The sequence below is a fragment of the Ursus arctos genome, unplaced genomic scaffold (genome assembly GCF_023065955.2).
Source record: "Ursus arctos isolate Adak ecotype North America unplaced genomic scaffold, UrsArc2.0 scaffold_13, whole genome shotgun sequence".
Taxonomy (NCBI): domain Eukaryota; kingdom Metazoa; phylum Chordata; class Mammalia; order Carnivora; family Ursidae; genus Ursus; species Ursus arctos.
In genome coordinates, this window is record NW_026622797.1 from 22,691,443 (window position 1) to 22,705,532 (window position 14,090).

The window sequence follows — 14,090 nt, forward strand, 5'->3', positions numbered from 1 at the left end:
ATTTTCTGTCTATAAAAGTTTATCAGACACTTGAAGCATGTTAGACCATAGGAATATTAACTTGTTGCAAGTTAAACATGATTAATACTTCTCTGGGAACCCATTTCTGTCATAATTCTTTCTCAAATTTTATACTTTTTCTGAGCTTTCTGAAACATTAATCCTTAAAATAGTTCTCAAAATACCACGGATCTCACAGACATGTGGGATTCATTACAACTAAGTGCTGTTGGTAGGAGAAATGAGCAAAGAGAGGGAGGTAATATACACAAGAGAAGACATCATGCTGGCCACCTGGAAAAGTGGACAGATTAATTCATATTATATAATATATTGGTGATGATATTTCTAGAGTTAAAATCTCAAATTGTGTAGAAATCATTGCATGAGGATTCTGCATACACAATGGAAGCTTTTTGAAAGAGAATGCCCATATATTTATGTTTCAGTATAGAAAGATCTATTGATACCCCCTTCTTCTTAAACTGACCATCCTTGAGTAAGACATAGCCATGGATGGGAAAGACACAAAAGCTACACTCAGACTTTTGGGGTCATTATGAAGAGGTGAAAGTCAAACAGGGAATGTGTTGAGATACTCTCTGTAAGGTGGAGGTTGTACATTTCCTAACAGGCCACTTTTGTGAGTTTTATTTTTGTTTGTTTTTGTTTTTGTTTTGTTGTTGTTGAGGAAGTGGAAGTCAGAAGCGGTGGCACTGAGGAAGGAAGGTCCCGCAGCAGGGATTCCACGTCTTGGAGAAAGAGAATGGTCTCCGGACTCTGCTTGACATTGCAGCTGTTGATTTTAAGTAGCTCTTGTTGCAAGCCCAGCACCATGTCTATGTTCATCTCTCTTCTTTCAATCCCTGTTTCATTGTGTTTCACATTGTAAACTGATAACGTTCCCTTAATCTGAGAAGTTTGTCTCTTTTCTTTTTTCTTAAGGAAGCAATTACAATTAGAGACAATGCTATATTGCCAATGCTTCCCTTTATGTCCCTCCTTAGGGCAATAGTTCTCAAAATCTGCTCCTTGAAACCATCTGTATTCTGTCACCTGGGAGGCAAGGACTTATTCAATGTGCAAACCTATTAAGTCGGAATCTCTGGAATCTTCATTTTTAACCTGCTCTTCTGGTAAACCTCCTCTCTGTCTGTCTCTGTTTCTATCTCTGTCTCTCTCCCTTAGCAACTGAGAACCAAAACTATGGGGCCTGCCTCATAACAGGCCAATGAAGGTAATGCCATGTATATGTAAGTGCATACTTGGCACCAACTATAGGCTGCGAAGAGTTATTCTTTTTTTTTTTTTTAAAGATTTTATTTATTTATTTATTCGACAGAGAGAGACAGCCAGCGAGAGAGGGAACACAAGCAGGGGGAGTGGGAGAGGAAGAAGCAGGCTCATAGTGGAAGAGCCTGATGTGGGACTCGATCCCGTAACGCCAGGATCACGCCCTGAGCCGAAGGCAGACGCCCAACCGCTTTGCCACCCAGGCGCCCCCGAAGAGTTATTCTTAAAATTCTATTTTATAGACTGCATAAAATCATAACAGAAGACTGATGATAATGCAGTGTTTCAACAAAAATGAATTGGGAATGATTTTAAACATACACACTCCCACTTTTGTGAGCCTTTGTGTTTTTTCTTCCCATCCTGTGGGTTGGAACGTCAAGAGAATCAGTAGCCTCAGGTGAGACAATGCCTATGACATCATTTCAGTAGAAATAGGAATAGAAGTCTTGGATTTTCTTTTTTCTGCTGCGGAGATTATTCTTATGACCAAACATGAGATTATTTTAACTTGGTTGCTTTCACAAGATCATTAAGTCAGAAGGAGAGAGGCCTGAGAAGTAGCCCCAAGCAGGGATTCAGTGATGGGTGTGTAGAGCTTAGCGAAGTGGAGGCCACTAAACAATAGTAGGAAACACTTCTATGTAATATTCTATGTCATGTTGCCTGGTACTATTCTAAGTGCTTTATACATATTTAATCATTCGCTCTATCATTGTAACAGCTCCATGAGGTGGGTTCCATTATTATACCCATGTTACAAATGTAAAACTGAGGCATACAGAGTTTATATAATTTGCCCAAGGTTATAGAGTTAGTCTGGGATAGAGCTGGGATTTTGAACCTCTGCAGACTGTATTTAGTCAACGCTTTTTTTTTTTTTAAAGATTTTATTTATTTATTCGACAGAGATAGAGACAGCCAGCGAGAGAGGGAACACAAGCAGGGGGAGTGGGAGAGGAAGAAGCAGGCTCCTAGTGGAGAAGCCTGATGTGGGGCTCAATCCCAGAATGCCGGGATCACGCCCTGAGCCCAAGGCAGATGGTTAACCACTGAGCCACCCAGGCGCCCCTAGAGTCAATGCTTTTAATCACTGTATAATATGGGAACAAAAACAGGGAATTCAATCCTATCTTAAAGGATGAGAAGATGTGAAACATTGCCAAACTTTGGGAAAGGACGAATAATACGTAGGGACTAGTCCTATAAGATAAAACTTTTTCTAAGACTAGGATAATTAAATGGGTAATTTAAATGATTAAACTATAGTAATTAGTGGGTGAAAAATAGACTGGCAGATCGATGGAATAGAAGAGCTATCAGGGAACCAGATCCTATAGTGTATTTCGTGATAAATGAGACCTGATGAATCAGGTGAATGATTAGATCATTCAAAATGTACTGCTAACAGTATTGAGGAACTAGTTAAAAAATCCGTTTTGATTTTACTTCACTCTATTTCATCCAAATAAATTTAAAAAGGATGAAAGAGCCAAACATAGAAAGTGAAACTAAAAAAAAAAAAATAACGGAAAACATAGGTGAATATCAATCTAATTTGTAAATGGAGACAAGCTTTATGAATCTGAATAAAATCCAACACCTTACGAATGACCAATGCTTCCCACTGTATGTAAACAAAACAAGCCTGTTTAAATGAAAAAATATGGAAATGTATTTGAAATAAAATATGACAGATTGCTGGTATTCTTTTTTTTAAAGACTTTATTTGTCAGAGAGAGAGAGCACAGGCTGGGGGAGCAGCAGAGGGAGAAGTGGGCCCCCAGCTGAGCAAGGAGCCCGAGGCAGGACTCAATCGCAGAACCCTGGGGTCATGACCTGAGCCGAAGGCAGACACTGAGCCAACTGAGGCACCCAGGCGCCCCCACAGATTGGTGGTATTCTTAATTTACAAAGACATTAAATCACTTCACAGAGGGAAAAATGCCCTAAAGTAAGCCACAGAGAATTGGACCAGGAACATACTTTTTGCAAAAATAGAAAGACACATGGTTATTAACACTGGGAAGAGATTACTCTTACTAATAATGAGGAGGTGAATTATAGCTATGATCTACCACTTCCAGCAAATTATGAAAGATGTAACACATTAACAATTGCTCTCCGCCTTGGTGCTAGTGGAGGTCTAAGTTGGAAAACAGGATTTTGAGAAATTGTTACTATGACCCAGAGCCTAACTCTGTTCATGTGCTTTGATCCAGAAATTCTATTTGTGAGTACAGACCTTGAGGAATATTTCTAAGGGCAGGAAAAGATTTAAAGAATAAGAAAAATGCCTGTTTTATAATGGCAAGAAATCAGCACATTTCTGAATGTTCCAAACTCCACTATGGCGTATCTATACTGTGAAATAACACAAACTGTGTTAGCATTTTATCATCTTTTGAAAATAGTGGCTGCATCACTTTAAGTGCAAATTTTATGTGTGATTTCTTGTTTGCTAAACAGTTTCCAGTAGTAATAGAGAAATGAATCCCAAATTTTAAGTAGTAACAATCTGAGTAATTTCTCTTTATTTTTCCTCTGTATTTCCCAAGTATCTCCTTTTCATAGTATAGATATATTCCTTTTGCACTCAGAGAAATTTTGTTTGTTTGTTTTAGGTTTTTATTTTTTAATATTTTTTTCTAAATTAAAAAACATTTTATTTATTTGAGAGAGAGATTGAAAGAAAGAGAGAGCTAGTGTTCACCAGCAGGGGGGAGGAATGAAGGGAGAGGAAAAGAGAGAAACAGGCTCTCCGCTGAGCAGGGAGCCAATGAGGGCTGGATCCCTATACCCTAAGATGATGACCTGAGCCAAAGGCAGATGCTTAACTGACTGAGTCACCCAGGTGGCCCTCTTTTTTAATTTTTAAAAAAGAAGCAAAGGGAGGAGCACTATATTAGGGAACAAGGGGGTGGAATAGAGATAGTATGGAGAAAAGTGAGTGATGCCCTTCCTGGAAATGACCACTTCCTGTTGGAGAAATTGTGTCTATGTAAAAATTGTTATCTAGGAAAGTGGGAAATCTAGTGCATATTCCCAAAGATGGCCCAATATATTTCAGAATTTTCTAACAAAGAAATAAATTTTCTTCTTTTGGCTTTAGGTTAGTGGAAATATAACCCAGTGTTTTCTTATAAACAATGAAAAGGTATGTACTCATACTTAAATTAAATATCTCTCACAAACATTCTGCTTAAGACTACTTGGGCTCACAATTAGAGGTGGGACACACTTAGAAAGTAGAGAGAAAATATCCTGGCATTGCCTGATATGGATGGATGGGGGCATACTGAGGCAAGCGAGTAGGACCGAAGTATGGAGCCAGTGGTCAAGAGCTGGAAGTAACTAACAAGTCCCCAGAAGTGGTTCCACAAAGGTGGCAGGAGAATGAAGAGCAGGGCAGGGATTAGCTTTGAAAACAGGATGCAGGGAAGCAAACATGGGTGGGTTTAGAGAAACAGCTCATGATGTCTTTTAGCATTGGGGATTTCTTAGGTCATCAATTTTTCTTCCTCTCCACTGTATTGTTTATATTGGCTTTCAAATGTGCTATGATTTCTTGCCTAAAAAATCCCTCTCTTGACCCATCCTTTTTCTGCAGTTGGCATCTCCATTTCTTAGTTCCCTTTTACACCAAAGTCCAAGATAAAATTGTTTATACCGTTGATCTTTGAACAACACATGTGTGAACTGCATGAATCCACTTATACACAGACGTTAAAAAAAAAAAAAATATATATATATAGTATGGTACTGTAAATGTATTTTCTCTTTCTATTTTCTTTCTAAAGATTTTTATTTCATTTTTAAATTTGTTTAATTTGTTTAAAAATTTTACTTATTTATTTGAGAGACAGAGCAGGAGCATAGAGAGGAGCAGAGGGAGAGGGACAAGCAGACTGCACTGAGCATGGAGCCCAACACAGGGCTTAATCCGAATACCCTGAGATCATGACTTGAGATGAAATCAAGAGTCAGATGCTTAACTGACAGAGCCACCCAAGGGCCCCTAATGAGTTTTATTTGTAAGTAATCTGTACACTCAACGTGGGTCTCGAACTCACAAGAGATCAAGAGTTGCATGCTCTATCCACTGAGCCAGCCAGGAGCCCCTCTTCCTTTTATTTTCTTAATAATCTTTTCTTTTCTTAAGCTAACTATATTGTAAGAATACAGTATATAATACATATTAATTAAGTTAATAATAAACTTATTATTAAAATTAATAAATTAATTATTTTATATATTTATATTTATATATAAATCATAATTAAATTATAAATCAAATTAACAAATTAAAACTATAAGATACCACCACTTGAGTGGCAAACATTAAGAAGACTGATAACTCAAATGTTGGCCAGGATGTGGATTAACTAAAGCTTTCCTATGTTACTGATGGGAATGTGAAATGCAGCAGCCACTTTGGGAAAATGTTGGCAGTCTCTCATAAAATAAAACATTACACTTATCCTGTGACCCAGGAGTTTCTCCACACACACACACACACACACATATAACATACAAAATATGTGTTATTCAGCATGCCTTCCAATCAACAGTAGGCTATTAGTAAAGTTTTCGGAGAGTTGAAAGTTATATGTAGATTTTTTACTGCAAGGGGTTCAGTGAATTATTCAAGGGTCAATAATATCTCAGTCCTCACCTTACTTAACCTATCAGCAACATTTGACACCGTTGATTTCTCTCTCCCTCCTTCCTGATACACTTTTCTTCATCTGCTTGGTGGGACACATTTGTCCGGTTTACCTACAGTCTCTCTGGCTTTACTTCTTAGTTTCTTAGGTAATTCTTTCTCTGTTTTCCTCAACTCTTTATTCTCTACCCACACCTACTTAGGAAGTGATTTCATCCACTTTTGAGGCTTTCAATATCACTCATTTGATGTGGTCCATCAAATGTATGTCTCCAATCCAGTCTCCTCCCTCGAAGTCTTGATTTTTTTATCCAACCACCTACTGGTCATTTCCACTGTTATCCCTCCTGGTCCAAGGCAAAATCATCTTTCAACTGGATTGTGTAGTCCCCTAACCGGTATCACTCCATTCTTATCCTCTACATTCTTTTCTATGGAGCAGACAGAGTGAATTATAAAACAGTCATATCATGTGAGTCCTCTGCTCAAAATCATCTAATGGCTGCCCTTCTCAGTCAGGGAAAAAATAATAGTGTACAGTAGACTGAAAGACTCCATCTGACTTAACCCTGGCTGTACCCTCTGTCAGTCACTCTGCTCCAACCTCACTGGATTCATGGAAGATGCATGCACAATCCTATCCCAAGGCTTTTGCCCCCCCCCCCCTTTTTTTCCTTTTCTTAGACTGCTTTTCCTCAAGCACAATAAATGACTTGCTTTCTCACATCCCTTAAATATTTCTTCATCATTTATTTTGCTCTTGATCCCTAGCCTCTCTAGACATGCCATTTACTTATTAATTCTTTCCTGTCATTATAAAATGACCTCTATGAGAATAGGGAATTTTTAGTTTGCTAACTGTTCTATTTTTGGAGATTTCAAAATGCCTGGCATGCAGTTGGCGTACTAAATATTTGTGGAATGGATGAATGGACATGGATTCTAGCTTACCATTTCAGGATAAAAAAAAGTCTTAAAGGACCAAATCTAGCCTGAATAAAATATTACTATCCTCATCATCTAATCATTTCAGAAGTAGACTGTATATTTTCATGATTTTAAATGAAAAGCATAAAATTATTGAGCTTTTTACTACTCTGCCTGAGATTTAGATTGCCCTTCTGTTCTTAAGACTTTTTTATTTCTTTTCTAAAAGGCATGGGGCTTTGAAAAACGAAATAATTTCTCTACAAAAATTTTTTTATTATGTTAACATCTTTGTATTAAAATATAAGTGAGTCAAACACAGCTTCATAGTTTGCAATTGTGTTCTCAGGGGGAAAAAAATCACCAACCTCATTGACTTTAGTTAATGCCCTCAGTAAGAGTCTATCATATCATTAAGTATTATCCCCTGGTGTGAATGAGAAAAGGCACTCTTACAATCTTTTCAATTTATTGTTTTACATTATAACAGGACAACCATAATTATATAACTCTAGTCTCAATTTTTTTTGTGGTTCACATAATTTTAGGCAACTGATTTTTCACAATGAAGAGGTGTTGTTGGATATGTCAAGCAAATTATCAAGAGCTAGCACTTTAAAAAAGTACTAATCAAGATTATAAAGAGGAGTTCCAATCTTGTGGGGCTCTAAGAGTTTCATTGTCAGTTCTTGCATAATGCATGAAGGATTTGAATTCTTTACTATTCATGCATGGTTGGAGGAATATATCAGAAAGTCATAATTCATATTTATTCATGGTAAAAATGTTCAGTTTTCTACTTGTCCAGTACTTTTTAGGTGTGCATGAGTCACAGTTCAGGGCTTTCATATTAAACCATCTTTTTTTACTTCTAGCCTGTGGACATAGGCTAGTATTGTTACTATTACCAAATTACCCTCAAAACTTCAAAACGATTTTTTATTTTTCAATGATTTATTACTTTTCCACAGTTTGAATTGATAAGCTAGACTTCTTTAAAATTGAATACTTCTGTTCCTCAAAAGACATCATTAATAAGAGAAATGAATAAGCAAGCCATAGCCTCAGTGATCATATTTGCAAAACATACAACTGGAAAAAAAAAAAAAAAGAACTGGCACCCAGAATATAATGAACTCCCAGAACTGAATAAAGCAAAGACAAGCAATCCAATTAAAAAATGGGCAAACTCTTTCGGTAGACACCTCACCAAAGAACATATGCAAATGTCCATTAAACATATGTAAAATTGCTCAATAACACTAGTCATGAGGAAATACAAATTAAAATTATAAGATACCACCATACATCCACTTGAATGGCGAAAATTAAGAAGACTGATAACTCACATGTGGGCCAGGATGTGGATTAACTAAAACACTCCTATGTTACTGATGGAAATGTGAAATGCAGCAGCCACTTTGGGAAAATGTTGGCAGTTTCTCATAAAATCAAACATACATTTATCCTGTGACCCAGAAGTTTCTCGCTTTGATATTTATCCAAAAGTAAGAAAAACAGAACGATTTTTACAAATATACTCATACTCTATTCCAAATGGCTTCAAACTGGAAAACAAACAAGCCTTGGCGTATATCAGTAAGAGAATGCATGAACTATTTGTGATGTATTCACACAATGGAATATTGATGCAGCAATAAAAAGAAATAATGCACTGATGCATTCTTTGAGGAAGAATGAACCCCAGAAAGCATGCTAAGGAAAAAAGCCAAACACAGAAACACATACTGTATGGCTCCATATAGATGAAGTTCTGCAATAGGCTAATCTAATCTGTATTGGGGGGAAAACGCCAACAAACATAATAGCAGGTGTCTCTGGAGGTGGGCTACAGCTTGGCTAGGAAGGGGTATGAGGGAACATTCTGGGGTCAAGAATAATATTCTGTCTTGATAGGAGTTTGTCAAAACTTAGTAAATAGCACTTAAACTTTATGTATTTTGTTGTACATAAATACAACAATTTCACAGGATTAGATAAATGAAAAGATTGACAATACTTCACAGAGCGTACTCACATAAAGCTTTAATAAAAGCAAGGAGAATGACGTAGCAAAGAGTAGGTGATCACGCGGCCAGAGAAACTCCCAGGGGCAGCTCATCAGGGGTCTGGTTGACTCTGAGAATGCGCTTAGTCTGTGGGTTTTGAGTCACTGATAAATGAGTGAAGACTCTTAGTTTCAGGAGACCATGAGGGAAAAATTTCCAGCAGAGTCTTTTACGTCGCACTAGTCACATAGGGAAGTTAGGGTGTTTGGCCAGTTACACCAGGTGTAAGCGATCAATAAAGAAGTTGGTCCTGGGTATAATGTTTAACGATTGAAATTAAACAGCACATTAGAAATTTTTAGTTAACCCACTGTTCTTATCTTGGAACCAGACTTCCAGGCATCTCTGGAGATAAGTACAGAGCTGTCACATTTTAGCTATCAGATTTACACTGTAAATTTTACCTTCGTAGAAAAGAAACTACAAAGAAATTGAACTCTAGTTTTTAATATGCAGATTCTGCAATTGACTTTATTTATTTACTATTTTGAAATTTAAATTCAGTTAGCCAATGTATAGTACATTAGTTTTTGATATAATATTTAGTTATTCATTAGTTGAGTATATCACCCAGTGCTCATCATATCACATGCCCTCTTTAATGCCCATCACTCAGTTACCCCATCCCCCCACCCACATCCCTTTCTGCAACCCTCAGTTTGTTTTCCAGAGTCAAAAGTCTTTCATGGTTTGTCTCCCTCTCTCTGATTTCTTCCCATTCAATCCCCCCCACCCCTATTGTCTTCTGCCTATTCCTTATGTTCTACATATGAGTAAAACCATGTGGTAATTGTGTTTCTCTGAGTTATTTCACTTGGCATAATACCCTCCAGTTCCATCCATGTTGATGTAAATGGTAGATATTCATCCTTTCTGATGGCTGAGTAATATTTCATTGTATATATGAACTATATCTTCTTTATCCATCAAAAAATTAGAGAGATCGATGGATGGGTAGGTGAATAGATACGTGGTTAAAAAGTAAGTAAAATGTTAATGGTAGAATCTAGTAAGTGGACATACCAGTTTTTATATATTAAAATTCTTTCAACTTTGCTGCATATTTGAAAATTTTCATAATAAGATGTTAGAAGAAAATTCCTAAGTGCATAGACTTATCAGCTGTGCTAAGCTTATAGTTTTGACCTTGAGGAAGGGGATTGCTCCAGTAAAAACATGAATTAAACAAAGTACATTGTTTTCTCTTTTTCCCATTCTTTATCTTCTCCTCTGTTTCTCTTGTTGCCTCCTGTCTGTTTCCAGCTGATTATGAGTTTTCTGCCCATCACTAAATCTCTCTGTTAAAGTTTCTTTCAAATCCACTCTTCCTCCAACTCTTAAGATTTTCATTTCCTCACTGCACTAAAACCAGTTAACTGAAAAGGCAATTTACGCTAAGGTGCTAATAACTATAGACAAACTTTTAATGAGGTCTATTCTCTTTGACTAGCGCTGACAACTATGTGTCTATAAGATGTTAAGGAAATTCCATTTTCCTGAGATAATTTCAGTGTAAAGGTGGAAAAACATATCGTTCACATATTTTTCACAATATCATATATCCCAGGAGGAATTTTATAAATGCAAAATTCGTGTTATATCTGAGATGAATTTTGTTTTGGAGAGGATGAGAGCATACTTGGCTGGAGGGCAAGAAAAAGTTTCAAATTGATGTGGATCTTAAAGGAAGAGTAAGGTCCTTGCCATGAAGACATTGTGGGCGAGGGGAATGGATTAAGTCAAGGGACAGTGGGCTGTCAATTTGCTGGATTCTTTTCGGGGGATAATGCAGGGCTCATATTGGACAACTGTGCTTTGGCAGAGATTTTTGAATTTTATTTTGGTTGTATTTTGGAAGGCAAGATGTTCAATTCATTTCCAAGGAAAGTAGAAATCTTAGACTGTAGCCTTGGGACCAGGATTGGAGAGTTCAAGGGCCCGGGTGGTGTTGACTATGACTTTGTAAGTCATACAAAATTCCATTTCATTGATGCCCATCTTACATAGACTTTTACTGTATTCTTGTACAGCTGATGATTGAATGTGGCATTACCTCCGGGGGAGAACCATGTAGAGAGCGAGGCAGAGGTGTCAAGGAAAGAGAGATGAGAGGTAATATCTCAAACCTAGAAGGAAGATTTCTTATTTTTTTTAATTTTATTTATTTATTCGACAGAGATAGAGACAGCCAGCGAGAGAGGGAACACAAGCAGGGGGAGTGGGAGAGGAAGAAGCAGGCTCATAGCAGAGGAGCCTGATGTGGGGCTCGATCCCATAGCCTGATGTGGGGATCGATCCCATAACGCCGGGATCACGCCCAGGCACCCCTAGAAGGAAGATTTCTAAGAGCACTCATTGGAGTGGTGCCGCAGATAGGTATTCCTGGCAAGGCAATGTTTATTGACATCAGCATATCAATAAATAGTACACCTATTAAAAGACATGGATTTTCAGACTGGAGCATAAAGAAAACCTAACTCTAGATTGAAACCAAAGTCAGTGAGTAAATAATTCAGAAATATGGGGTAAAAAAGGGGCAAATCCATTCTCATGCAAAGCAAACAAAATATAATGCAGGGATCTCGACTTTCAAGAGATTAAACACAATGTAGTTTAGGCCAACAATTATTCAAGAGGAAAGAGAAGCCTCCTTTGAAATGCTAATGTGAGGAATTTATAATGGAGATAAACCTTATGAGTAGTTACGCCTCAAATACAAGTACCCATAAAAAGCTGAAAATTCAGGAGATTAAAAGGAAAAATGTAACTACTTACTAGCAATAGGTAAATCTTATTTACCTCTCTCAGTCTATGGTAGATCAAAGTACACAAAATGTGAGATTACAGCGGCCTAAATAGCATAATTTAGAAAGTTTGTCTGAACGGTATATACCAAACTTTGAACCCTGAAAATAGAACACCCATTCTTTTCAAGTGGCCTTGTTTTACTCATGAAATTGATCAGATAAGAGGTCACAAAGTAACCTCAAACATTCCAAAAAGTGGAAATAATATAGAAAATTTCTCTGATTAAAATAAAAAAACAGAAAATAATAACAAAAGTAGAAAACAAAAGAGATTTCCATTTGGAAATTAAAACAAACAAACAAACAAAGCAATCACTTCAAACCTCTCTAGAGTCAATGTAGAACGCACAGAGGAATTGCAGAATTTCTGTAAAATAGTAATAATGAGAACATTATATATAATAATTGATGAGATTTACTGTAGGACTGCTTAGAAGAAAATTTACAGGCTGAAATATTTATATAAACAGAAGAGAAAATTGAAAACAAGCACCTGAACTAGAGATTATAAAATGAACAACAAAATGTGTTAGAAAACAAATAGAGAATTAATAAATACCATAGATGGTTCTTTGAGGAAAAAAATAGATAAATCATTAATCTACTGAAGAAAGAAAGAGGAAATGGCCAGGAAGAAATGACAGGAAGTAAAAAGTCAGAGAAACAAAGGGAATTTTAAAAACCCATCAGGTATAGTTTTACCCCATCACTCCACGGTAGTATACGGAGACCGCCCTTAATCTTGTTTATTGCTTCACTTTACTCCACTGTGTAGATATACATATTTTATTCAACTAGTCACCTGTTGATAGTAATTTAAGATTTCCTCGTTGTTGTTGGTTTTTTTTTTTTTTTTTTTTTTTGCTATTGCAAATAGTGCTTCCGTGAATTTTCTTATACATATAACTTTTTACATTCTTGTTAATGAATCTCTAGGGATAGATTGCTAGAATTAGGATTGTTTGTTCAAAGGTCAAATGAACATGCAATTTGCTGGGTATTGTCAACTTCCCTTCTGTACTTTTGCTCCCACCAGTAGAGTATGAGAGTGGCACCAACATCTTTTTTGAAGAGTAACTATACAAACTGACCTTAAATCTAATATGGGGAAATAAAAATAAATAGGAAACTTTGAAAAAGAAGAGCAATGAGGGTAGAGAAGATTTAAAAGGTTCAAAGTATAAAGATTTACTAATTAAATCACAGTGGTATTAGTACTTGAAGATTTATACAGATAAATGAAATAAAATAGAAAGTATAGAAACAAGCCCAAATTCATATGGGAATTTAATGTATGGGTAAGATTGTTGTCTAGTCAGTGGAGAAAACGACGGCTCATCAATAAGTAGGGTCAGACAACTAAGTAACTATCTGGGGAAAATAAGGCTAGACATATTTACATCTCACAGTGTGGATTAACATCCCAATCTTTTAAAGTTTAAGTGTGAAAATTTGAAATATATATACTCAAAAAATAATAAAAGTATTTGCTCAAATTCTTGGAGTGGAAAACTCTTTCTAATTGAAAATGTGGATGGCATAAAAGAAGGGTTTGAAAACTTAATGATCTAAAATTGAAAAAGTTGCATTGCCCTCCAAAAAAATAACATAAGCAAATTCAGAAGATAAATGACACATTTGGAAAAAGTTATTTTCAATACTCTTTGTATGTTGAAAGCATCTAAGAAAAGACCAACAATCAGGGCTAATTTTCCACTGGAACACGATGCCACAGGCACGCCAGTTTACACCTGGCATCCATTTGAATTAGGTTGGCATCCTTTGCTATTGGCTGGTGATTGTGCCAAAATGATTAAAATTTTTGGATTTTTAAAAATTTATTTATTTGACAGAGAGAGAGAGCACAAGCAGGGGGAGTGACAGGCATAGGGAAAGGGAGAAGCTGACTTCCCGCTGAGCAGGAAGCCCGATGTAGGGCTCATGACTTGAGCCGAAGGCGACGCTTGACTGATTGGGCCACCCAGGCGCCCTACGATTGTTAAAATTTTTGAACATCAAACTTTCCAAGGACTTGACAGAGGAAAGGACGTATAATATAAGCAGTTCATAAAAATAATGCGAAATGGTTCTTTAAACATATGAGAAGATTCTCAGCCTTGCTAATCATAAGTATATAATGCAATGTGTCCAATATAATGGAGTTATGTGCAACTGTAAAATATAAGAAGTTATCTGTATCATTATGGTAAGATTGCACATTGTCAAATGAAAAGTACAAGGAACAGAACAGTGGGTGTAGCATGCTGGCCTGGTGTAAAAATAGTAGATAACTGGTAGAAAAATATGTATGAGATTTCTATTGTATAT